The sequence below is a fragment of the Saimiri boliviensis genome, chromosome 5 (assembly GCF_048565385.1).
Source record: "Saimiri boliviensis isolate mSaiBol1 chromosome 5, mSaiBol1.pri, whole genome shotgun sequence".
NCBI lineage: Eukaryota > Metazoa > Chordata > Mammalia > Primates > Cebidae > Saimiri > Saimiri boliviensis.
In genome coordinates, this window is record NC_133453.1 from 64619125 (window position 1) to 64646416 (window position 27292).

General features: G+C 39.4%; 1 protein-coding gene across 3 annotated transcripts in view; it reads left to right on the forward strand.

Moving 5' to 3' along the window:
- Positions 1-448: 448 nt before the first annotated feature.
- Positions 449-27292, forward strand: part of ATF2 (activating transcription factor 2) — a 92728-nt gene continuing 65884 nt past the window's right edge. For all 3 annotated transcript variants that reach the window (XM_010351845.2, XM_010351849.2, XM_074399443.1), the window contains exons 1-2: positions 449-604; positions 17779-17878. The gene's annotated coding sequence lies outside the window, so the exon portion shown is untranslated. The remainder of the gene's footprint in view (positions 605-17778; positions 17879-27292) is intronic.

Consider the following 27292-nt stretch of genomic DNA (forward strand, 5'->3'; position numbering starts at 1 on the left):
GGAGACACCCGGCACCTGGGGCTGCGCTCAGAGGACCCATCCTGCTTTCCCTTTAGCGGCCTTTCCGGAGCTCACCTTTCCCCCACGCGAACCGCCAACGCCCTGCCTTGCCCTCTACCGCCGCCTGCACCCGCATCTCAGCCGGCAGCCAATGACAGCCTTCCACAGCTCAGGGTTTGCAGAGGTAACGCTCTGGGGGCCTTCTGGTCCCGCCCCCTCCAGAACTGCTTCCCGCCTTTCAGGCTCTTTGTCCAATCATCAGCGCCGAATGCTCTTTGGTTACCGCCCCTTCTACCCGCCCTGCTGAAGACCCGCCTTCTTCCTTGAGCCTGACGGAATCACCTGACTCGGAGGCGCTCCTCAGAAGGAAGGCAAGAAGGGGCGTGTGCATGGAGGGGAGGGGCGCGAGAAGGAAGCGGGGATGCCGGGAGCGGGGCGGGGAGAAGGGTTGTCAGTCCTATCTCGCGAGAGAGGACGGAAGCCTGTGGGAGCCCGTGGCCTTTAAAGTGCCGTTCAGCCCTTTCCTCCAGGGGTGGTTTGTAAACACGGCTGTGCTCAGGCTTCTCGGGCGACCGAAAGGATCCTGTACTAGTGACCTGGAAGGGTGAGTAATGATGGGCAGAGGGTCGCAGGGCTGGAGACTGTAGGGATACGGAGAAAGAAGGCGCTAACATGGCGACGTCGCTCAGCACAGTCCCCACCCCCTGTTTCCCATCACCTAGGGTGCTCCTGACGTGCTCCCTAGCCCTTGGGGCGATTGTGGCTGTGCTGCCACCTCAGCGGTCCGCGCGGTGTCGGCTTTGGCCGCCTGACTGGCTGGGCCGGACCGTTAGGTAACAAGCGTTCGTTGTTCCGGCCCCTCCCTCGCGCGCGCTTTCCTAAGGCAGAGGAAAAAGGAATAACGGCTCCTCTTAGACCCCTCCCTCCGAATTCTCTTCCCCCTGCTTGAGTCAGTTCGGAGGTCTCCGGGGCGCACGTCGAGCCCGCCGGGTGCGCAGGGAGATCGCTCCCACCCACAGTCCTTGGGTCGGGCGGGGAGAGGGCCCACTCCGGCCTCCCCACCCAGTATTCAAGCGATTGAGGACAGTGTGTTTGTGATGGTGGCGGGGAGGAGGATCGGGAGGCGCGGCTGAAAATAGGATCAGGGTCCCTGGCTGCCGTGCAGCCTGAAGTAAAGAATGCTGTGGGGAACCTGGGAGCTGGAAGTCGGCCTCTTCTGTCCTTTCTGCCAGCCTCAATCCTGCTAACCCCCACTTTTTCCCGGTGGGGCGGGGCTTAGGTATGAGTGCAGACCGATTCTGGTATTTTCATATATATATATATATATATATATATATATACACACACACACACACACACACTTTAATCTCTCTGGGTGGACAGCAGGGCTTATGTAGAGAAATAATTTGCTTTTCACTAGTGCCCTAGGGACCAGAGCAGAGGGGGACTCTGTGTTTTCTCTGTTCGCTAGTTTAACCGAACCTAGGAGGAAAAAGAGGAGGAGGAGCTGGGGACTATTTTTGTGCCCCTAGGTAGTATAAAATTGGTTTTCCTTAATGTAGAGTCTTAAAACTGGGGAGGCCAAGAGCAAAACTGTGAATATCATGGAGTAAAGGAGATTACTCCTGATGGACCTTAGGCATCAGAAATTTTAGAGAAAGAAATCTTTCTCTTAAAATTCAACACCTACTTTATGTAGTGATAAAAAGCACTTCTTTACCTGTACCTTCAGGTTTTCTAATACTTTCCTGGCTATTATTTAATTGGTACTTAGAGATCGACTATCCCTAAATTATAATGTGAAAGTTTAAAATTTTTAGGGGTTTTAAATTATGGAGACAGTCACAATGCATGCATTTAAGATACATATTTAAAATTAGAACAAAAATTGACTTCCTTTGAGCACGCATGTTTTTCTTATTTGAAGAAACATCACCACTGGCGTTATCATTTGTCAATAATAACCGTTCTAGGTGTAATCTTTAACCATACAGCTTTGGTCTCTTTAGTCAAAATTGGGAAGGTAAAGCTTTATTTATAAAAGCTTGTTAAAAAGTCAGACCTATAGGTTTAAGTGCCCTAAAATCCAAACACAGAAGCCGTTTTATCTTGTATTTAAATTTTATTTTCTCAATTGAGGAATCCGTTGTAAAAACTTTGTTTCAAAATGATAGGAACATCCTTGTAAAATGTATTTTAAAAATACAGATACTCCTCTGTAGATTAAGAAAGTTCATGGGTCTTTAAGGCCATCAATAATTACATAACAGTTAAGAATCCTACTCTTTGTAAAATAATTTCTAGGAATCTTTTAAATTTACCTTGATGTGTAAAAGAATTTCTGAGAATCTTCCAAATTTACCGTGATGTGTATGTTGCCTTCCTAAGACGTTTAATCTTGCTTTGAGAGAATGGTACTGCCATTGAGTTTTAAGAAATGACTTATAGAACATAGATGTTATGTATTTTAACTGTCAGTAAGGAAGGAGCTGGAGCTTTCAGGGACTCTGTGTGTGTGTGTGTGTGTGTGTGTGTGTGTGTCTGTGTCTGTGTGTCTGTGTGTCTGTGTGTCTGTGTGGTACGTAATACCTTCTGTAGATCCAAGTGCATTCCCTGAAAATCCTTTATAAAAACCTTATCCGAATGTTTATTTTGTATTTGGGGTACTATATTATTATAGGCTAAATATGTAACCCAGTAATTACTTTTCTCTTTGGCGTTGTTTTCTATTTTTTTTATTTTTATTTTATTTTTATTTTTTTGAGACAGAGTTTCGCTCTTGTTACCCAGGCTGGAGTGCAATGGCGCCATCTCGGCTCACCGCAACCTCCGCCTCCTGGGTTCAGGCAATTCTCCTGCCTCAGCCTCCTGGGTAGCTGGGATTACAGGCATGCGCCACCATGCCCAGCTAATTTTTTGTATTTTTAGTAGAGACGGGGTTTCACCATGTTGACCAGGATGGTCTTGATCTCTTGACCTCGTGATCCACCCGCCTCGGTCTCCCAAAGCGCTGGGATTACAGGCTTGAGCCACCGCGCCCGGCTTCTGTTTTTTATTTTTAAGCTAAGTTAATAGTAGAAGTGGTTGTCAGCAGCCGGGCGCAGTGGCTCATGCCTGTGATATCAGCACTTTGGGAGGCTAAGGTGGGCGGGATCACGAGGTCAGGAGTTCAAGACCAGACTGGCCAACATCATGAAACCCCGTCTCTACTAAAAATTAAAAAAAAATAGCTGGGCATGGTGGCTCGTGCCTGTAATCCCAGCTACTTGGGAGGCTGAGGTAGGAGAATTGCTTGAGCTGAGACCCGGGAGGCAGAGATTGCAGTGAGCAGAGATCGTGCTACTGCACTCACTCCAGCCTGGACTACAGAGTGAGACTCCATTTCAAAAATAAAAAAAGAAAAGAAAAGAAGTGGTTGTCAGCACTTTAACAAATAATAGGGGGGACCTTTATACTAGTCCTCAGGTTCTGGAAGATCTATGAATATGGTTGAAAAATATGCCACACATCACATCTACATATAACTAGTATTAACTCTTCAAAAAACAATCTGCATTTTTTTTCTACCCAAATTTTTGTATTTTGGAAAACTTGGGTTTTAATGATACATACGTTCTTGTCTGGTAAATTATTAGATCATGTTAGATCAGGTAAACAGTCTCACCAATGTGTGCTATTTCTGCTCATTTTGTCTTCAAGCTCTTCCTTCCAATATGAAATATGTGTATAAGTAGGCATTTCTTTCTCTTTTTTATTCTTACTAAAATGTCATTGGAGAAGATAAAGTAGTTGAAGTCTCCTTATTTAAAATCAGGTTTTCACCAGAACTTCTCTTGTTTAAAACTCAGTGAATAACAATAATATTCAATTGATCTTTATAAAAGTCAATGCATACAGCACCTGTTAGGTTATTTTGTATGATTAAAATGTACTGTAAAAAAAATCCCATATTAGCCAAGCGTGGTAGCTCATGCCTATAAATCCCAGCACTTCGGGAGGCTGAGGCAGGCAGACCAGTTGAGGTCAGTAGTTCGAGACCAGTTTGGCCAACATGGCAAAACCCTAGAACCCCATCTCTAGTAAAAATACAAAAAATTAGCCAGGCATGGTGGTGGGCACCTGTAATCCCAGCTACTCGGGAGGCTGAGACAAGAGAATTGCTTGAACCCAGGAGCAGGAGGTTGCAGCAAGCTGAGATCATGCCATGGCACTCCAGCCTGGACAACAGATCGAGACTCCGTCTCAAAACAAAACAAAAAACCCATTTTGTATTGTTACAATTTGGAATTTAATTTAGTATTTCTGTGTTTATCTTATACTCACACCTATTTCTTAAGGCTAAGAACTTGTCTATAATGCTGCATATTCTCTTTATGTAAGTTTTAATGTTGAAGTAGTAAGACAGTAATCACCTGTTTATATTTGAAGGAAAACACACTGAACATTTTGTTTCCTTTGTTATGTTTTTCAAGGTTAAAAGTTATATAGTAAGGTATAGTTTCATAGAAAACTAAGGAAATTTGTGGATCTTTAAGGCCATCAGTAATTTTAAGTACTTTATTTTATTTTTGAGATGGAGTCTTCCTTGGTCGCCTATACTGTAGTGCATTGGTGCAGTCTTGGCTCACTAAAACTCCACCTCTCAAATTCAAGCCGTTCTCCTGCTTGAGCCTCCCAAATAGCTAGGATTACAGGGGTGCACCACCACACCCTGTTAATTTTTGTGTTTTTAGTAGAGATGGGGTTTCATGATGTTGACCAGGCTGATCTCAAACTCCTAGCCTCAAGTGATCCACCCACCTTGGCCTCTCAAACTGTTGGGGTTACAGGCATGAGCCACCACACCTGGCCTATTTTTACACATTATTTTATATTATAAATATATTTAATATTACATATATAAATAAATGTGTTTTCATTATATACATCTTTTCAATTTGTTGAGACTTGCTGACAACCTTCTTTTTTTTTTTTTTTTTTTTTTTGAGACGGAGTTTCGCTCTTGTTACCCAGGCTGGAGTGCAATGGCGCGATCTCGGCTCACCGCAACCTCCGCCTCCTGGGTTCAGGCAATTCTCCTGCCTCAGCCTCCTGAGTAGCTGGGATTACAGGCACGTGCCACCATGCCCAGCTAATTTTTTTTGTATTTTTAGTAGAGACGGGGTTTCACCATGTTGACCAGGATGGTCTCGATCTCTCGACCTCGTGATCCACCCGCCTCGGCCTCCCAAAGTGCTGGGATTACAGGCTTGAGCCACCGCGCCCGGCCTTTGACAACTTTCAAACTGGCGTATTCATTTTCACTTTTAAGGGATTACAGGTGTAAGCCATTGCGCCTGGCCTATTTTTACACATTATTTTATGTTGTAAGCATATTTAATGTTACATATTGTATAATTATAAATAAATATGTATCATTATATATATATCTTTTCAATTTATTCTTGTTGGCAACCTTGAAACTGGTATAATCATTTTCAATTTTTTTTTTCCTCTGAGGCAGAGTCTTACACCCAGACTGGAGTGCAGTGGTGCTCTCAGTTCATTGCAACCTAGGCCTCCCGGGTTCAAGCGATTCTCCAGTCTCAGCCTCCCGAGTAGCTGGGATTACAGGTATCCACCACCACACCTGGCTAATTTTTATATTTTTATTAGAGAGGGGTTTCACCATGTTGGCCAGGCTGGTCTCGAACTCCTGACCTCATGTGATCCACCCACCTCAGCCTCCCAAAGTGTGGGGATTATTGGCATGAGCCACTGCACCCAGCCTCATTTTCACTTTTAAGTATGTTTAATGATGCTTTTGTTCCTTGGCATTTTGGAATTGATAGTAAAGAAGAGATGTAAATAAAATGTTTTGGGACTTCGCCTGTTCACCCATATTCCCATTCTGTATCTTAAAAAAGATAGCGGTTCTGAGCCACTTTTTTGCCTTTCTATCCAAGGAATGGAAAATACTTCCAAGAGTAGTATTGGCTTATTACCACAGAGATTCTCAGGGGAAGATTGGTTGGGAAAGACAGGGGAGGAATAATTGTAATTGGCAAAATACTATTGGACTTTGGTTATTTTTGTAATATATAGTATTTTTATCTATAATATTGACCATAAATTTATAAATATGTTCCCTAAATATTCTTTAGTTCTCCTAGCAGAACCTAAACCTTTGTGATTCCAGTTTTATAGCTTTGGTTTTTATAATTTTACTATTTCGGCTAGTATGTTTGCTTTTATTTATTGAGCATGTGTTGGAACAATTTTTTAATGTGTCAACTTGTTTTGCCATACTAAAAAATAATTGTGTTCATTATTTTTGTTTTCTTCTCGTTTGTGTGTATACATTATAGTTTTTACGGAATTATATCAAATAAGTTTTATTTTACTTTTATAGCATTGTATTTTTCCATGTTGTATAACCTTTATAATATTTGATTGTTATGTGATAGTTGAAAAATAAGTATTCAATTTGTTCTACATGCCTGACAAGAAAACAATAGTTTCAGTTCATGCCTATTTTGACGTTGAATTGAACATCTCTGTGCATTTATCTTTTTCTTTTTTGAATTGTTTTTGTAGGATACTAATCTCAAATGAATTACCAGTCAAAGGATATAAATATTTCTACAGTTGCCAGATATTTGCCTCCCCAAAGACTTAAGCAAGTTTACATTGTCAGCAGAGCATGCATGCATTAGCTTTGCCATAATTTTGTGAACTTTGGAGTTATGATTAATAAAGTGTGATTACCTAATTGGAAATTATTGCTGGGAATACATTGTATTATTTAGCCGTTTTAAAATTATTTAGTTGGCCATATCATACTATAGTTATTTGTCTACCAGTGATCTATGTGATGCAACAAATATTTTCATATTTTCTGACATTTTACTCTTTGTTTCTCTTAAGGTTTACCAAAACTTTTGACAGTCTTGTAACAATAATTCTTAGATTTCATGCAGTTTTATGTGGTTTGTGCATTGAATATCTTATGCTAATTTAAGAGTTAATTTCTGGGCCAGGTACAGTGGCTCACACCTGTAATCCCAGCCCTTTGGGAGGCCAAGGCAGGTGGATTATCTGAGGTCAGGACTTTGAGACCAGCCTGGCCAAGATGACAAAACCCCATCTTTACTAAAAATACAAAAATTAGCTGGGTGTAGTGGTGGACATCTGTAATCCCAGCTACTAGGAAGGCTGAGACAGGAGAATCCCTTGAAACCAGGAGGCAAAGGTTGCAGTGAGCCGAGATCATGCCCCTGCACTCCAGCCTGGGCAACAGAGCAAGACTCTGTCTGGAAAAAAAAAAAAAAAAAGTTACTTTCTGAACTATACATTTCATAGGCGTTCTGTCTTATGAATGTGTCATGATTTATTAAGATTTATAATAACATTCATTTCCATATAGGAAACACTTGGAATAAAGAAAGTGTATATGAGTATATGATAGCCAAATTGACTGAGTTTTTGTTTCCTCAATATTGTCTCTGGCACATAGTAAGTATGTAATCAGTGTTTTAGGATAGTTATTAAGAGCCAGATTGTCATGAGTCTACCACTTAAAACTGTGTTATCTTGGGTAAGTTATATAACCTCTCTGTGCCTCAGTCTCCTTCTTTTTAAGGAGAGTAACAGTCTTGCTGTGAGCATTCATATAATATATATACAATATTTAATACAGCATGAAGAACTTAATGAGTACTCAGTATATGTTGTGGTAATTGTTATTGTTGAAGTTCATCCAGAAATAATCTAGCCTAGCCCTTCAGGCATGCTTATGCTGTAGCTTGAAAGCAGTACAGCAAACATCTACTTGGTAGCTTTGGAAGCAAAGTTGGTTTTCCCTAGGAATTTATAATTTATGGAGGAACATACCACCTTAGAATTGTCATAAATTCGGCCGGGCGCGGTGGCTCAAGCCTGTAATCCCAGCACTTTGGGAGGCCGAGGTGGGTGGATCACGAGGTCGAGAGATCGAGACCAACCTGGTCAACATGGTGAAACCCCGTCTCTACTAAAAATACAAAAAATTAGCTGGGCATGGTGGAGTGTGCCTGTAATCCCAGCTACTCAGGAGGCCGAGGCAGGAGAATTGCCTGAACCCAGGAGGCGGAGGTTGCCGTTAGCCGAGATAGCGCCATTGCACTCCAGCCTGGGTAACAAGAGCGAAACTCCGTCTCAAAAGAAAAAAGAAAAAAAAAATTGTCATAAATTCATTTGAGAGACTATCTCATATTGTTTTGTTCCATGTGTATCCCTTCTCAGACTTTTTCTGTGTCAAATTCCTGCAGTATAGCATATTAGTATTTTGAGATGATAAAATTACGAGATGATTTCCATAAAATCCAATTATTTTTATATTTTTGAGACAAGGTCTCTGTCATCCAGGTTGGAGTGCAATGATGTGAACAAGTCTCACTGCAGCTTCCACCTCTTGGGCACTAGAGATCTTCCCACCTCAGCCTCCCTAATAGGTGGGACCACACTTTCATTCCACCACACTCAGCTGGTTTTTAAATTTTTTGTAGAAATGGGGTCTTGCCAGCCGGGCGCGGTGGCTCAAGCCTGTAATCCCAGCACTTTGGGAGGCCGAGGCGGGTGGATCACGAGGTCAAGAGATCGAGACCATCCCGGTCAACATAGTGAAACCCCGTCTCTACTAAAAACACACAAAAAAATTAGCTGGGCATGGTGGCTCGTGCCTGTAATTCCAGCTACTCAGGAGGCTGAGGCAGGAGAATTGCCTGAACCCAGGAGGCGGAGGTTGCGGTGAGCTGAGATCGCGCCATTGCACTCCAGCCTGGGTAACACGAGCGAAACTCCATCTCAAAAAAAAAAAAAAAAAAAAGAAATGGGGTCTTGCCTTTGCCCAGTCTGGTCTCAAACTCCCAGGCTTAACTGATCCTCCCACCTCAGTGTCCCAAAGTGCTGGGATTACAGGAGACTACCAGCCCCAGTTATAATTTTCTTCTGCTCCATCAATCCCGTTACAAACATTCTAGTGAAACGTTTCATTTCTCCTTCCCCATAGTGGTATTGAGATTATGATTAAAATACCACAGATATAAAGTTGTTTTGAAGTCTCTGCTAATTAAACAATTAATATAACTACGCTATCAATTTTTGGCCACAAAGTTGAGAATCAGTGAAGTCTTTTACCATTTGTAAGGTAGATTTTAATGATTGTTGATATGTGGATGTTGGATTGAGGGTTATTTTTGTATAGTAATACCACTTCACTTACTTGAATTTTGACATACATTGAAAATGGAAGAGGTGAGCTTATCATTATTTTAATGGGTATAGTACATAATCCATAGTCTTACTTCATTTCATCTTTAGAAACAGGGTCTCTGTCACCCAGGCTGGAATGTGGTGATACAGTCATAACTCACTGCTGCCTCGAACACCTGGGCTTCAGCGATCCTCCCACCTCAGCCTCTTGAGTAGCTGGGATAACAGGCATGTGCTACTTAACTATACCTGCTTTTTTATTTTTTGTAGAGATGGAGCCTATGTTGCCCAGGTTGTTCTTAAATTCTTTGCCTCAAGTGATCCTCCCATCTCAGCTTCCCAAAATACTGGGGTTATAGGCATGAGCCACCACACCCAGCCTCTAGTGTGTTTTATTTGTGCCCTTTTCATAATGAGAAATTTTAATGATGTACTTTAAATAATAATGAATTACTGTAATTCTTGGAGAGCTGTGAATTTCTCTATTTTGATTTTGCTTTTACAAAAAACAAGTTTCTCAGAAGAAAAAAAGCAATGAAAGGTATGTTATCACCTACCCTGGGCAAAAATAATGCTGTGGACCTAAGACCACATAATTACCAAATCTAAAGTGATGTTATTAGTAAAATTTGCACTAGTATTGTTCATATTTATAATTATTACTCTAAGTTCTTTGTATTTGTTATTCTGTTAAAATTTTAAACTATAAAATGAGAACTTGCTTTCTTTACATTGCCTAGGAATAATCAAGACTCATTTTTAAAATGTTTCCTTTAAAAATTGGAATGCTGATATTTTTATTGAAGAATATTTTTGAGATATTGAACTGATTTCACTACTCACATATAATACAGTCTGGAGAAGTTTGTGATAGTTTTTATGTGTACCATCAACTGAGAAATTTCATCAAAATTTTAGTATACTCTTGGGAATTGTGTGAAGGACATCTCTCATATCTGCTGTGAATGGGGGGGAAATACTGCTGCTTTCCTTGTTAACATTGAGCTTATATTTTTCTCTCTGCTGATGAATTTGATTTCCTTACATTGATGAACTACACATTATATATCAAATAAACTTACGGAAAACGTCAAAATCATAGGTTAAAGATTAATAATGTAAAGCTTTTTTTTTTTTTTTTTTGAGACTAGAGTTTTGCTCTGTCACTCAGGCTAGAGTGTAGTGGTGGGATCTCAGCTCACTGCAACCTCCACCTCCCAGGCTCAAGCAATTCTTGTGCTTCAGCTTTCTGAGTAGCTGAGACTCCAGGTACCACCACCATGCCCAGCTAATTTTTTGTATTTTTAGTAGAGAAGGGGTTTCTCCATGTTGACCAGTCTGGTCTTGAACTCTTGACTTTAAGCAATCTACCTACCTTGGCCTCCCAAAGTGCTGAGATTACAAGCTTGAGGTACCACACCTGGCCAAAATTCTTACGTCTAAAAGTTAAACTAAATGTGTAGTTCTTCAGTTTATTGCCTCAAAAATAAAGAAAATAGTAAGATTAGGTATTTATTAGGCATTAGGAAAATGCACATTTGAAGTCAAAGTAAAATGCAGTAAATTTATAAACTTAATAAATATGATTTTAGTGTCATGCACTATACCATGTATTTTACATATGTTATTTTCATGTATTCTTTTTGACAGCCCTGGAATATATATTGTTTTTTTACTACAGAGGATCATGGTGTAATCATACAATTTAAAATTTTCCTGGACGAGGTCAATGGCTTACACCTGTAATCCCAGCACTTTGGGAGGCTAGAACAGGAGGATCATTGCCTTGATTAATGGAGGCTTTAAGGCACTCTTATTTTAAATGAATGATTTAAATCAGTTATTTAAAATAAGAGTGCCTTAAAGCCTCCTTGATTATTCACTTAAAATGAGAGTGCCTTAAAGCCTCCTTGAGCTCAAGAAGTTCGCAGTCTGCCTGGGCAACATCATGAGACCTGGTCTCTACCAAAAAAAAAAAAAAAATTAGCCTGGCGTGGTGGCATGTGCACCTGTGGTCCCAGCTACTCAGGAGGTTGAGGTGGGAGAATCACTTGAGCCCTAGAGATCAAGGTTGAAGTGAGCCATGATTGTGCCACTGCACCTCTGCCTGGGCGACAGTTTAAGACCCTGTTTCAGGAAAAAAAAAAAAAAATTCTGAATTTAAAATACTTTAGTCTTGAGAGGTGAATGAAGTCCTACTAGGTCATGGCTGCAGGTTTTCAAACACCTGGATTTAGGTTTGTTATTATGACCACATTGCTATTCCCAAGGTGATCGCTAGGATCATTTTAAGAATGTATGAAGGTCGTCATGAATGTACTGAGTATTTGAATCCTGCTTCAGTTCACCTTGGCTGTGTCTACATGATGACAAATGTTTGACAGGGAATGAAGTCGTATCTAGTGTCATTTGTGCTAGTTAGTGTTCCCCTACCCTACCCCTTCAGTGTTGGCCCCAGATCTTCCCTTTATTGTTTTATGTTTGTGGGAAGGGGAACCATATCAACAGCAATCATCAGTCAACCAATAGGATCTAGTTAGTGGTGAACGGATTGACTGTTTAATTGGTAACCGTCACTGGCCTAACCACACCATAGCATGGCCACTTGGGTTCCTGTAGAGATGGCCTCAGTTTCCAGTGTTCCCCACAGATGTTTTCTTCTTGCCCAGTTGAGATGGGATCTCAAGACTCTTGACTGGTTGTTGTGAGCTCTCACCCTGCCTGGCTGAGTAGATAGACTGTATATATACATGAAGTAGGCATGGGGGCCAAGAGGCTATTACTACTGTTTAGAAATACTTGCCTCTTGTAGATCCAGCCTTAATGGGTTCTTGCATCCTACCAATAGCAGATCCTGCACAAAGTGGGTATCAGAGTTAATACTGTGAGGAGACAAAATATGAATAGTTTTACCAAAGTTAATGAGGTATCACATAATGTCTGTGTTTTACCATTGGTTTGAGTGCATCCTTAGAAAACTGAATGTAACAAAAACCCAGGACATTACTGGAAATTGTATGCTCCCTAGAAACTTTGTTTCAATCTCTATGCAAACATTGTTTTATGAGTTATATGAAATGTTATAAAAATAGAAAAAAACCCTGTTTTTATAAGGTGCTGCTGCTCTTGAAGTTGTGGGGCACAAGTATGTCTTCCTGGGACCTTACAACTCCTGCTTACTCTATTAATTTTCTATATCTGCCTCATGTATTACCAGTTACTTAACATCTTAAAACAATATAAATTTATTGTCTCACAGTTTTTGTAGGTCAGAAGTCCAAGCTGGCTTAACTGAGTCCTCAGTTAGGGTCGTACAAAGCCAAGATCAGTGTGTTGGCAGAGCTCATTCTTTTTTGGAGTCTCTAGGGAGTAATCCACTTCCAAGTTAATTCAGGCGTTTGGCTGAATTCAGTAGGTCTTTTCTTTATTTTCATCCCTCTTTCCTTACTGGCCGTCAGCCAAGGGCTGGTCTTGTCTCCCAGGAGCTGAAGTGCTTTCCATGTGGCCCCCTCCAATAATGGCAGGTCACATCCCTCTCATGCTTCTAACCTGTCTGATTTCTTTTTCTGGCTGAATCTCTTTGACTCCAGATGGAGAAAGTTCTCTGCTCTTGAGGGCTCTTGATTAGATTCCTAGATAGCCCAGGAGTCTTATCTTATTTTTGGATCTGTAGTCTTTTTACATTTGCAGAGTTTCTTTTGTGGTGGAAAGTAAACTGTTAACAGGTTCCAGGGATTAGGGTATGGATATTTTTGGAGGCCATTCTGCCTAATATACTCACATACTCTTGAAAATAAACTTGATAAATTCTGTGCCCTTGCACATTTCTAAGTTATAATTTTATAATCATAGATTGAAATTGTTGAAAAAAATATAATTTGTTTTTTCCAGATACACTTCTACAAGTATCTGAATATCATAGTGATTTGATGCTATCATTGGTTTTAAAAAACAAGCTTGAATTAACTCATCTAATAGTTGGAAGTTTTCAGTGTCCCTTTTTCTTATTGAATTTTGTATTTTCTTTCTACTTTGCCAACATAATTTTATTTGAACCCAATGTATTTTAATATTTTAAAATATCACTCTATCATACTTGTTTGTGACAAATATATATTTAATTTTTCAAAAATTTTTATTGATGTCTTCATTCTCGTGGAACTCCCTCTCTGGACAATACATTTTTGCATGGTATTTCCACAATGGAAGAGGTAATAATTAAATGAAAATTGTTGTTCTTTCTGTCATCACACTACACAGTAAAGTATATCTGGATTCCTAAACACAAAGCAGAATACCAATTCTTAAAGTCATGCCTTGCCTTTAATAATATTTGTAAGACAGGTAAAGCCAGAAGCTTGAGGGTTAATGGTGCCTTGATTAATGGAGGCTTTAAGGCACTCTTATTTTAAATTATCCATTTGTTTTGTTCCAAGGAAGCTTCTAAAGCCTAGGGCAACTCATTTTAATAAGATTTGAGATGGGAGAGGTATGGATTTCTTTTGAAAAGTAGGAGATTGAAGACTCTGGAGAAATAGGCAGATCATCTTTGGGAAGCAAACAGAGGGAAAATGAAGATATAGAAGTTGGTTTTCTTAAAACTTGTCTTGCTCCAGTATCCCTTGGAAAGCCTTAGTATATACCTGTAGTAATACATACCCCACTTTATCTGTATCCTATAGTGCCTCCTTGAAAGACTGTCCATCGCCCTCCTGCTACCTCTTATCCTCCCGCAAGGACAGAAGTCAACTTCTCTTTGCCACCCAAGATTGCCCTCACATCTGTTACACTTATGCCTAGCAGAGGATTAATTCCTTTCTCATGCTAATGCCTACCGTTTGGACCCTGTTTGTTGGCACAATATTTGGCTCTTACCAGGACACTTGCCGTTAATAGTGTTTGTACCTTTCAGCAGAGAGCCTACCCACAGGTTAATGATATACAAACAGGCATTTACTGCATAACAACATTTTGAGTCAGTAGACCACATAAATGGTAGCCATAGATGTGGTAGCCATCATGACATAGTATAACACATTACTCACATTTGTAGTGATGTTGGTGTAAACAAATCTACCGTGCTACCAGTTGTCTAAAAGTATAGCATTTCATTAAGACAAGGAAAATACAGCACAATTACGTACAGTATTTAATACTTGATAAGCAATGATGTTACTGGTTTATGTATTTAAATACACCTTTTAACCATTATTTTGGAGTGTACTTTTACTTTAAAAAAAAAAAAGTTTTAAAACAGCCTCAGGCAGGTCCTTTATGAGGTATTCCTCAAGAAGGCATTGTTATCATAGGTGATCAGGACTCCATGTTCGTTATTGCCTCTGAAGACCTTCTAGAGGGACAAGATACTGAGATGGGAGACAGTGACACTGATGATCCTCACCTTGTATAGGCCTAGGCTAATGTGTATGTCTTTGTTTTAGTTCTTAACAAAATAATTTTAAAGTAAAAATAATTTTTAAGATAGAAAAAAGCTTATTAGAATAAGAATGAAAGTATTTTCTGTATAGCTGTACAGTGTGTTTGTGTTTTAAGCTAAGTGTTGTTTCACAGGTGCCAAAAAGTTTTTAGAAAAGTAAAAGGTTTATAAAGTAAAAAAGTCGTAGTGAGCTTATTATCCAAGAAAGAAAATTGTTTAAATAAATTTTGTGTAACCTAGTGTACGGTATATAAAGTCTACAGTACTGTACAGTCATGTCCTAGGCCTTCATATTCACTAATCACTCATGCACTGACTCACCAGAGCAACTTCCAGTTCTGCAGACTGCATTCTTGGTAAGTGCCCTATACAAGCTTACCATGTTAAAAATCTTTCATACTGTATTTTTACTATACCTTTTCTATTTTTAGATATACAAATCCCATTTTGTTACAAATGGTATTAGTATTCTGTACAGTAACATCCTGTACAGCGTTGTAGCCTAGGAGCAATAGGTTATATCATGAAGGTTTGTGTGAGTATAGTCTGAGGTTTGCACAATGATATTTTGGCCTGACTTCATATTTCTCAGAACATATCCCTGTTGTTAAGTGACACATGATTATATAAGAAATACATCTACAATAGGTCGGATAGTGGTGGTAGAGGAGAGGTTCCTTACATCTGTGCCTTTAAAGTTACAAAAAAAGAATGTTATTTTTAATGTTTAAAGTCTGGGTGATTATCTTAACATTCCATGTGTTAAGACATAAGCGATACAGGCCAGTTACAACTGACTGTCTTACTTCCTTTTGCTTGAAATGACAATACCAGTTTGTCTTGCAGTTTTTTAGGGTTTTATTAATGGCAAAAACCACAATTACTTTTGCACCTGAACTTCTGTGAACAGTTGCTGAAATAAGAACACAAATATCTCTATACAAATAAGAAAACCTAAAGCCATACTTTAAAAATAAACGTTTCTATGAAAGAAGCAATTTGCAGAAATTTATCTCTACCTAGAAGATGTGGATCTTTATTTACATTATCCCACAGAGCCATTTGTCTTTGAATTGATGCTCCATTTGTAGTCCCTATTTTACATTTGTATAGCTAAATATCCTATTTGGGTCCTCTTTCCCTTAAGGAACAGCCTGTATATAAAACAATTTTGTTGCCAGCTTTAAAGTGAGTTTCTGGTTTGTGATACTCACAACAGTTTTTGTTGTCGTCGTTGTTTCTTTTTCTTTTTTTTTTTTTTTTTTTTTTTTGAGACGGAGCTTCACTCTTGTTGCCCAAGCTGGAGTGCAGTGGCGTGATCTGGGTTCGCTGCAACCTTCACCTCCCTGGTTCAAGTGATTCTCCAGCCTCAGCCTCCACAGTAGCTGAGATTACAGGTGCCCACCACCACACCTGGCTAATTCTTTCCATTTTCAGTAGAGACGGGGTTTTACCATGTTGACCAGGCTGTTCTCGAACTCCTGATCTCAGGAATCCTCCTGCCTCAGCCTCCCAAAGTGTGGAATTACAGACGTGAGCCACCGCACCCGGCCAACAATGTTTTAAACATATTAAACATTCAAACATGTTTCAAGCAGTCTTGAAAGTGTCAGGAAATTTAAAGTTAAGTGCAATCCTTCTTTCCAGCATCCTGCACAATAGGGAAATCTCCCAATACCTATATGACCTGGTAATGGGAGTTCAGTCCTGAGGTAATATAGAGCAAAGTCTCTTTCTCTTTGAATATTGTGCCTTTTCTTAATGCAGTTGGTAACTGAGCTTTCTACCAGGTTCTTATTCTCTCCTTGACCACACTATCATTTACATAATGACTCTGGGCAGTCATTTCTGAGTTTTGTAGACTGAGTATATGAGTTTACCTTTTCAAACTACAACAATTACGGTTGTTCCTTTGCTCTTACATTGTCATTCTGGTCTTCATATTTTTCCTTTCTTCTTTTGTCACCTATAGATGGGCCTTACATATTGAAGAAGTCCTTATGAATGTTAGTCTTGGCTCCTGACAGAACCTTCTGCTTTTGAAAACTCTCTTTATAGATCACCAAGTTATCTCCATGAGATATCTAGACATCTTACGTTTTAGAATGAAATAAGTGTGAAGACAGAAACAACTAATTGTCCGCCAGTATTTCTTCTCTTCTTTTTTCTTATTAGTAGATGCTCCAGTTCTTACCTAAGCATATAGTGAAATAAAGGAAATATTTCCTAGCCTCCCTGATAGCTATGGTCATATGACTTAGTTCTGAACCAAGAAATGTGAATAAAAGTTTCCTGTAAGACTTCTGAAAAATATCCTTAAAGGGAGGTTATTGCTCATCTCCTATTTCTCATCTTGCTGTCTGATCAGCAGATGTGATGGCTAGAACTTGGAACAGTTATTTTTAAAACCATGAAGGAGAAGCTACATGTTGAGAATGGCAGAACAACAAAATATAAGGACCTTTGGTTCCAAAAGATCATGGTTCTGGATTGCCTATGTTTTTGTGAAAGAAGTAAACTTCTTTCACAAAAGAATCATTTAAGCCATTGTTATTTTGAGTTTTTTGTCATTCCATTGTTACTTTCAGTTTTCTGTCTCTAACAGCCGAACCTAATCCTAACTGATACACGTTTTTTAAAGTCAAACTTTTTCCAAGTAAGCACATAGACTGGGTCCCATGGATTTTATTGTGCAGAAATGACACAAGAAAAACCGTTGATTTTCACTCTAAAAATTTTGATGCTCAAATTCAGCACCACCATTTCACCTATTATCTATGACTCCTCCTCTTTCATGTTTCTACTTTCAATGAAACAAAGGTTTCATTGCCCTACTTCCATCCCGAAAACGGTTAATGACTCTAATAGTTGGTAATATGCCAAGTGTTATGGGCGGCTACAGGATAAACATCTTCCTGTAGCATTGACGATTTGGAAGGAGAACCTTAAGTTTTACATTGAAAAACATGGTATGGAAGGCAAACTTACATGCATTTTTGAAATATAAAGAAAATTTTTTTTTAGTTTTACGGAATTGAAATACAAGAGGCTATTAATTTAGAACCACTTCATAATAAGTTCACTCTCTTCTGCCTCTCTTTTTCCCTAAGGATACTAGATGGAAACTTGAGAAAAGACTGCTTACTTGATAAACGCTAAGGCATTCCTGGAAGTGGAGTAAATAAATCTCATGGCCTACCAGCCAGAAAGGTAAGAGATTTTGAGCTTTTAACATTAGTTTCATTTTGTGATTATCCTTCAAACATTACCGAATTTAGTAGATGTTTCCAGACAGTTGGCTTAAGAATACTAATGTCCTACCATATTGATAGTGTTTAGTAAAAGATGATTTTGAGGTTCAGCAAATTTGGAAATGTCTTTTTGGAGATAGAATGTATGTAGCATACAAAAGCACAATGAAGACTTAGGTTAAATATTTAGTCTTGTTTAACATTCAGTTTCCTAAATTTATCTGACTAGGGACCCCTCGTTAGCAAAGGGTTCCAATATAAACGTCTCACTTCTCCTAAGAATAATAATAGGAATTAATCTGAGGTATTTTCTGTATTTCAAAAATATTTTGGGCAGAAAGTTCACCCACTGTAAAGCTGTTCAAGCTAACTAAAATCTCAAATTTATTTGCGTTTAAATAGAATGGTATCAACTAAGTTTTGTTACGACAGTTGTCTCATGCTGATCAGAAACGGGAAGTTATACAGTCCCTCAAATATACCTTTATGCCAACCACAGAATGGTGATATTAAAGTAGAATGTTTTTTTTTGTTTGTTTGTTTTAAATCTCAAGCTATTTACAGTTTTGGGATGTAGCTTCTAATATGGAAGGAAAATACCAATTTAATAAATGTAGTCTTGCATGCAAAATCTTTCAAAACATGGTGACAAACTTTGTTAGATATATCAGAATACACAAGCAGATTGGCTTTTTTGTTACACTGCAATCTGGAGGTTCACATCAAAAGAGAAACTATGCATAAATATATACTTAATCTAACTTTTACAAAAGTTTGGAAAATAAACCTATTTATATATATATATATATATATATCTGAAAAGCAGAAAATTTTAAAGCAAGTGTGTAAAGGGTGGTAACACTTTACAATATTTTCTTACTCACTGGTACCTGTATTAAATGATTTTAGGCTGCTTGACTAACTTAAATGATCGAGTTTACTAGCAGCAGTCATCTTCAAAGATAAGCTCCATGAGGTCAGGAACCTTTTACCATGTTATTGGAGGCCTTTCTAGATTTGCATATTTCTCTGAGCTTACTCTCTTAGTCTTCTATCCTGTTGATGAGAAGAGTGAAACTCTATCAAATATTTGAAGAGATTTGTTCTGAGCCAAATATGAGTGGCCAGTGGCTGATGACACAGCCCAGGAAACCTGAGAACATGTGCCCAAGATGGTTGGGGCACAGCTTGGTTTTAACATTTTAGGGCAACGTAATACATCAATCAATACATTTAAAATGTACATTGGTTGGGTCCAGAAAGGTGGGACAGTTGGAAGTTTGGGTGGGTGGGGTGCTGTGCTCTAGTTCATAGGATTCAAATATTTTCTAATTGGCAGTTGGTTGAAAGAGTCACTATCGCCGGGCGCGGTGGCTCACGCCTATAATCCCAGCACTTTGGGAGGCTGAGACGGGTGGATCACGAGGTGAAGAGATCAAGACCATCCTGGTCAACATGGTGAAACCCCATCTCTACTAAAAAAAAAAATACAAAAATTAGCTGGGCATGGTGGCACACGCCTGTAGTCCCAGCTACCCGGGAGGCTGAGGCAGGAGAATTGCTTGAACCCAGGAGACGGAGGTTGCGGTGAGCCGAGATCGCACCATTGCACTCCAGCCTGGGTAACAAGAGCGAAACTCCATCTCAAAAAAAAAAAAAGAAAGAGTCACTATCTAAAGACCTGGAATCAATAGAAAGGAATGTCTGGGTTAAGATTAAGGGTTGTGGAGACTAAGGTTTTATCATGCAGATGAAGCCTACAGGTAGGAAGCTTTAGAGCAGGCGTCCCCAAACTGCATGCGGCCCCCTGAGGCCATTTATCCAGCCCCTCCGCTGCATTTCAGGAAGGGGCACCTCTTTCATTGGTGGTCAGTGAGAGGAGCCAGTATGTGGCGGCCCTCCAACGGTCTGAGGGACAGTGAACTGCCCCCTGTGTAAAAAGTTTGGGGACACCTGCTTTAGAGAGAATAGATTGTTAATGTTTCTTATCAGACTTAAAGAGTCTGTTCTGGGGTTGGGGGGAGAGAAGCAGTGGCTCACACCTGAAATCCCAGCAGTTTGGGAGGCCAGTGCGGGCAGATCACAAGGTCAGGAGTTTGAGACTAGCCTTACTAATATGGTGAAACTCCGTCTCTACTAATATACAAAAATTAGCAAAGTATGGTGGCACCCACCTGTAATCCCAGCTACTCAGGCGGCAGAGGCTGAGGCAGGAGAATCGCTTGAACCCGGGAGGCAGAGGTTGCAGTGAGCTGAGATAGTGCCACTGCACTCCTGCCTGGGTGACAGAGTGAGACTCAATCTCAAAAAAAAAAAAAAACACAAAAAAGGGTCTGTTCTATCAATGTTAAAGTCTCAATGTTGAGATCGAGAGTTCGAGACCAACCTGACCAATATGGAGAAACCCCGTCTCCACTAAAAATACAAAAATTGGGCGGACATGGTGGTGCATGCCTGTAATCCCAGCTACTCAGGGGGTTGAGGCAGGAGAATCCCTTGAACCTGGGGGGCAGAGGTTGCGGTGAGCCAAGATCGTGCCATTGCACTCCAGTCTGGGCAACAAGAGCGAGACTGTCTCAAAAAAAAGTCTCAGTGTTGATATTAATGATGGTCAGCTGTGCCTGAATTTCAAAGGGAGGAAGGTATAATGAGATATGTAGAACCTCCACTTCCCGTCATGGCCTTCTTAACTGGTTTTTCAGGTTAACTCTGGAATACCCTTGGCCAAGGGAGGGGTTCGTTGGTTGGGGAGCTTAGAGTTTTATTTTGGTTTATAATCCCATGCCTTAGCTGTCAGAGATCCTCAGAGAGACTCCTCAGTGTACTCTGCTTTATTGTTCAACATGCCGTCTCCTTTTTATGAAATGTCATTCCAGAATGGCTGATGCCTCTTGCTTTGAGAAAACTCAACTCAGGCATTACTTCCTTTAGTAGCCTTTCAGGGCCCTTTCCAGGATTGGCTAGGTATTTAGGGAATAGAAACTCAATCAGATAAATTCAAGTAGAAAGGGGATGGGACTCATACTAATGATACTGGAGACTCTCGGATCCAATCACAAAACGTAGCTGGGCATCTCAGAAACTATTTTCCTTCTTCCTGGCTACATGATTTCTTACCTCTGTTTTTCTGTGCCTACCCCATTCTGGCTTTTATTAGTTTTTTTAATTAGTAAGAATATGACAAATAATGTCTACCGGTCCTAAAATACTGTTTTGAATCTTGATGCCCACCTCTTTGTGGCTGATTTTTTCTTTCTACAGGTTTCCTGAAGAGGTAGTCTGATTGGCTTAATTTGGTCAGGTATCTCCCCTAGTTTACCTGCAGCAAGTATGTCAGAGTCATGGATATATAGGATTGCCCTTTACTGCACTGTTGGCACATCAGGCTCTCTAAGAGAGGAATATGGATGCTTTGGAGAGATGATCAGCTCCAGTTTATTCCTTATGTTCCCATAGCATGTCTTTATCTTTATATATATATATATGTATGTATATGTATATGTATATATATATGTATATATACACATATCACTGAATTTTTTTTTTTCTTTTTTTGGGACGGAGTCTTGCTCTGTTCCCCAGGCTGGAGTGCAGTGGTGTGATCTCAGCTTACCACAACCTCTGCCTCCTGGGTTCAAGCAATTCTCCTGCCTCAGCCTCCTGAGCTGCTGGGACTACAGGTGTGCGCCACCATGCCCAGCTAATTTTTGTATTTTTAGTAGAGACAGGGTTTCACTATATTGACCAGAGTGGCCTTGAACTCCTGACCTCGTGATTCACCTGCCTTAGCCTCTCAAAGTACTGGGGTTGCAGACATGAGCCACCGTGCCGGGCCAAATTATTATTTTCACTTTTTCTCTTCCTTACTAGTCTGATTTTAAGGGCAGGGGCTATATCTTATTCTTTAAAAAAAAAAGTATATGTATTTTCATTTTTAAAAAAAGCCATGGTGACATCAAGCAACTCTTATTCTTAATATGGTATTGCATACAAAATAGGCAGTCAGATGTTTTCCAAATAAATTTTATAAAGTAAATGATTTATATTAGAAATGTTCCGGAGTGCTATATATTTTGTGCTATATATTGTCTATAACATTTAGTATTACCTGTATTTTAGAAACTTGTTTTGAAACTTGAGTATTTGCTTAAATGGTTAAGAGTTCGCAGTATTTATAGTTCTATAACCAACTAACTAGAAGATCAGTCAGATTCACATTTTAGAATCTGGTTCATTGCTTCGTTCGTTCTTTTTTTTTTTTTTTTTTTTTTTTGAGACAGAGTTTCGCTCTTGTTGCCCAGGCTGAAGTGCAGTGGCACGATCTCTGCTCATTGCAGCCTCCACTTCCTGGGTTCAAGTGATTCTCCTGCCTCAGCTTCTTTAGTAGCTGGGATTACAGGCATATGCCACCATGCCTGGCTAATTTTGTGTTTTTAGATGGGTTTTTATCATGTTGTTCAGGCTTGTCTCGATCTCCTGACTTCAGGTGATTCACCTGCCTCGGCCTCCCAAAGTGCTGGGATTACAGTTGTGAGCCACCTCGCCTGGCCAGAATCCAGGTATTTCTAAAGTTAGTCACCAGAAATGTGTTTGCTCCCTTCCATTTTTGTAGATTGATTTACCAGCACTATTTTCTGTAAAGTGAATTGCTTTCCTTATTTGTTTTTGATAGAGATGTAGGAAGATAAAATATAATAAAAAATAAAATAAAACAATATTTTATCATGTGAATCATTTGAGTGATAGAATTAAAAATGGCGTGGGAATATTGATACTACAGCCTAAAGCAAAACAGACTTAACCTACATGTCATATTTTAAAAAGAGAACAAGGAGCTAATAGAACCAATGATCACCCCTTGAGTCTTCAGACTTGTAAATTATTCTACTGTAGTATGATTTTATTTGCTCTTAACCTTGCAGTACAGAATGTAGTTTTTCTATTCTTTGATATACCTCATAGCATGAAAATTATAAACAAAAAACAAGCAGAGAATTATTAGAGAATAAATATATCTCGTAGTGTTTTTTTTTTTTTTCCATGACCACTGCTACGTGATGCTAATTGCATAATGATTATACAATACACCCCCCTTATCTGTGAGAATAAATTCCAAGAGCCCCAGTGAATGCCTGAGACTGCAGGTAGTACTGAGCCCTATACATGCTGTATTTTTTCCTATATACTAATGAGCAGGTAGCATATATAGCCTGGATGTGCTGGACAAACCGATGATTCACATCTCGGGTGGGATGGAGCAAGAAGATGCAAGATTTCATCACTTGATTTAAAACAGCACACAGTTTAAAACCTATGAATTGTTTATTTCTGGAATTTTCCATTTAATTTTTTTGGACTGTTGACTGTGGGTAACTGAAACCATGGAAAGTGAAGCTGCAGATAAGTGGAGGATTGCTGTATAATGAATAATTATAGTGCGTATTATAAGTTTTTTCCTTTTTAATTTAATTTTTTACATTAGAACTCTTTAAGCATTCCACAACAAGACATTCTCTTATAAAATCACAATATGTCCATGGAAGTTAGGAAGTTAACATTGATATATTGCTACTATCCAATCTGCAGTTCACATTTAAGTTTTTCCAGTTGTTCTGATAAGGTACTTTATTGGAAAAGGATTCAGCCTAGAAGATCACATTGCAGTTATTTGTTATGTCGCATTGGTCTTTTAAAATTGGAAACAGTTCCTTAATGTTTCCTTGACTATAATGACTTCAGCACTTTTGAAGATTATTATGCTAGTTAATTTGTAGAATTTACCTCAATTCTGTGTTATATAATACTTCTTCATTATTAGATACAGGTTTTGTATCTTTGACATGACTATTGCAGAAGTGATCCTGTGTCTTTTTTTCTTTTTGAGACAAAGTCTCACTCTGTCACTCAGTCCTGAGTGCAGTGATGCGCTCTTGGCTCACTGCAACCTCCGCCTCCCGGGTTCAAGTGATTATCCTGCCTCAGCCTCCCAAGTAGCTGGGATTACAGGTGTGCAGCACCATGCCTGGCTAATGCTGCATTTTTAATAGAGACGTGGTTTCACCATGTTCGTCAGGCTGGTCTCGAACTCCTGACCTTGTGATCCACCTGCCTCAGCCTCCCAAAGTGCTGGGATTACAGGTGTGAGCCACCACACCCAGCTGATGCTTTGTCTTATTACATTCTACCAGTGGCACATGATTTTATTTTCCTTATTTCTAGTGGGGTTAAGTCACATCACTTGATTAAGGTGATGTTTGCCAGGCTTTTGTATTGTAAATTACTTTTCCCCTTAATACTTAAGTTTTATAGGGAGATACAATACTTTCAGATGATATAAATATCCTGTTTCTTATCAAACGTTCAGTTTCTTTATATCAGTATGGGTTCATAGAACCCTATTTATTCACGATGTAATCCATTACTATCATTATTTATTTTGATCATCAAATTATCCCAGATTTAAGTCCTTCCTTACTTTCTGGCCAAATCTGGCAGCAATACAGGATGGGTCTTGAATATCTTCTGCCAGAAAGTAAGGAAGGACTTCTCTATTTCCACTACAAGATATATCCTGTACTGCTGAATTGGAATCAGCCAGTTCCTCAAGGAGCCCAGGTCCTTTTTAGTGGAGAACGGTATTTATACTCTGTATTAGGCCATTCTTGCATTGTTATAAACAAATACCTGAGACTGGGTAATTTATAAAGAGGTTTAAATGGCTCCTGATTCCACAGGCTATACCAGTGGGGCACTGGCATCTGCTCAGCTTCTGGAAAGCCTCAGGGAGCTTTTACTCATGGCAAAAGGCAAAGCAGGAGCAGGCACGTAACATAATGAGAGCGAGAGCAAGTGAGAGTTGCAGAGGGCACACACTTTTGAAAAATCAGATCTCCTGAGTACTCATTTACTATTGATAGGACAGCACTGAGCCATGAGGGATCTGCCTCAGCACCTCCCACCAGGCCCTACCTCCAACATTGAAGATTACAACTCAACATGAGATTTGGCAGGGACGTATATTCAACCTCTATCACACACCAAAGTCTGGATGCTAAGTGTGCTTATTGCTAATGAGGTTTCAGTGTTCCTAGGCCCTCTCAGTGGACACAGCTAGGGACATACGTGAACATATATGCATACATATACACATTAACATATATGTTTCTGTATCTTTATATTGAGAGCCATAAGTTAACACCAGTATCTCCAGATGTTATCTAATACCAACGTTCATTCTATATTTATAATTCCCTTCATCTGTAGTATGAATTCAGTTGTACCTACCACATCCTTGATGTATTTACTTATTTGATCAATATCTATGCATTTACATAATGAATTGCCTGGTGCCATCAGGCACTCTCCTTTCCTCCCCATCAAGTAAATGTCTTCCTGTTTGGGTCCTGACACCCTGTGCTGGACTAGTGCCATTCCTATCCTTTACCTCATGTGGATGCCTCCTTAGCCCACTTGGACATTGACAACTCACATCAGGCTGCCTTTCCTCCACATGGAGACCTTTTCTTACCCATCTGACACTCCAACATTAAATGCAGGGCTGACCACCTCCTTCCCAGCCCAACCCTTAACTCATCTATCCCCCAGTGTACATCTTTTCACTCTGCTCAGACTCAGACACTGCAGTGGGCTGCCCTCAGGTAGCCTGACTGAGCTACCTCCTATGCAGACACTCTTATTTGTTTTCTCTGGTGGCTTAACTTTTATGTGAATTTTAAGTTGTAAGATATGTTTTGCCAGTTAATTTCTCCCGTTTTCTTCTATTCATCTTTTCTTCAAGTGTTTTTCTTTATTTTTCTTTCTTACTGGCATTTTATAATACTTGATTCCATTTGATAATGAGTCTATTAACTGTAGAAATTCTAAAAGCCTCTCTGTACTATTAAAAGTGGTTTGCATAAAATTTCTGTATAGTTGTTAGGTGTAAAATAGCAAGATATAACAGCTGGTAGGCAGAATATAGCAGGAGAAATATTTTTGTCCAATTTTTGACCTTGGATAAGTCATTTACCCTTTCAGACTTCAGTCTCCTCATTTGCAAAATGAGTATTTAGGACTATATTAGGAACACAGCGAGGTACCTGATCAGAAATCCATGTCATAAGAAAAGGCCTGTACTCTATATTCAAGTGAGAGAATTTTAACTAACATTTTAGTTTTTAAAAATAGGCAGAGTCAGGTGCAGTGCCTCATGCCTATAATCCTAGCACTTGGGGAGGCTGAGGCAGGAGAATGGCTTGAGCCTAGGAGTTCGAGATCAGCCTGGTTAATATAGGGAGATCCTGTCTCTACAAAAAATATAAAAATTGGCTGGAGATGGTGGTGTACACCTGTGGTTCTAGCTACTGGTGAGGCTGAGGTGGAAGGATTGCTCGAGCCTGAGAAGTAGAGCCTGTAGTGATTCATGACCATGCCACTGTACTCCAGCCTGAGTTACATAGCAAGACTTCATCTTGAAAAAAAAAAAATTGGAGGCTGGGCAGAGAAGGCATTTTACATAGAACTACAAGTAACCATTATATATATGAAAAAGTTCAACCTCATTAGTGTGTCAGGCTATGCAACTTTAAGTTTTTTTATTAATATGAGAAAAATGTTAAAAAAATAATATCCGCTGTTGGTGTTGGTATTGAGAAATGAGATCTTTCTCTACTGGTAAAGTAAAAATCAATACTGTACATTTGGAGGTCAGTTTAGCAATATAAATCAAAAGCCTTAAAAATATGCCTTTACTTTGATATAGCAGTTTCACTTCCAGAAGTTCATCCTGTGGAAATTATTACAGATATTGCACAAAGATTTGTCCCAAAGATATTCATTGATGATAAAGCCCATTAATAATTATATGATGGAGTACTATGTAGCCATTAAAAATGACATCTACTGTTTAATGACATTACTATTTAATTATGTAGCAGAATTTAGATAATTGCATTTTAGAAGAAACTAATACTGTTTATATATGTTTCTCTTCTTCTTTTCATTGTCAGTGTCATATTTTTAAAGTTATGCACCACAATACATTGACAAGACTAGACTATACACCGGAATGTTAACAGTAGTTACTTCTGAATGGTGGTATTCAAGGTGACTTTTATTTTCTTCTTTTTGCTCTTCTGTATTATTCTTGGAGGAGATTTAAAGTTCCTTACAATATGCTAGGTCATTAGGTGTCGTTTAGTTTATATTATCGGGACGTAACAAGTGATCTCCTTCTGAACGCCAATGAAAATTTCAGCTTTTAGCCAGGCATGGTAGCATTGCCTGTAATCCCACCCAGGAGGTGGCGATTGCAGTGAGCCAAGATCATGCCGTTGTACTCCGTCATGGGCGACAAGAGTGAGACACCGTCTCA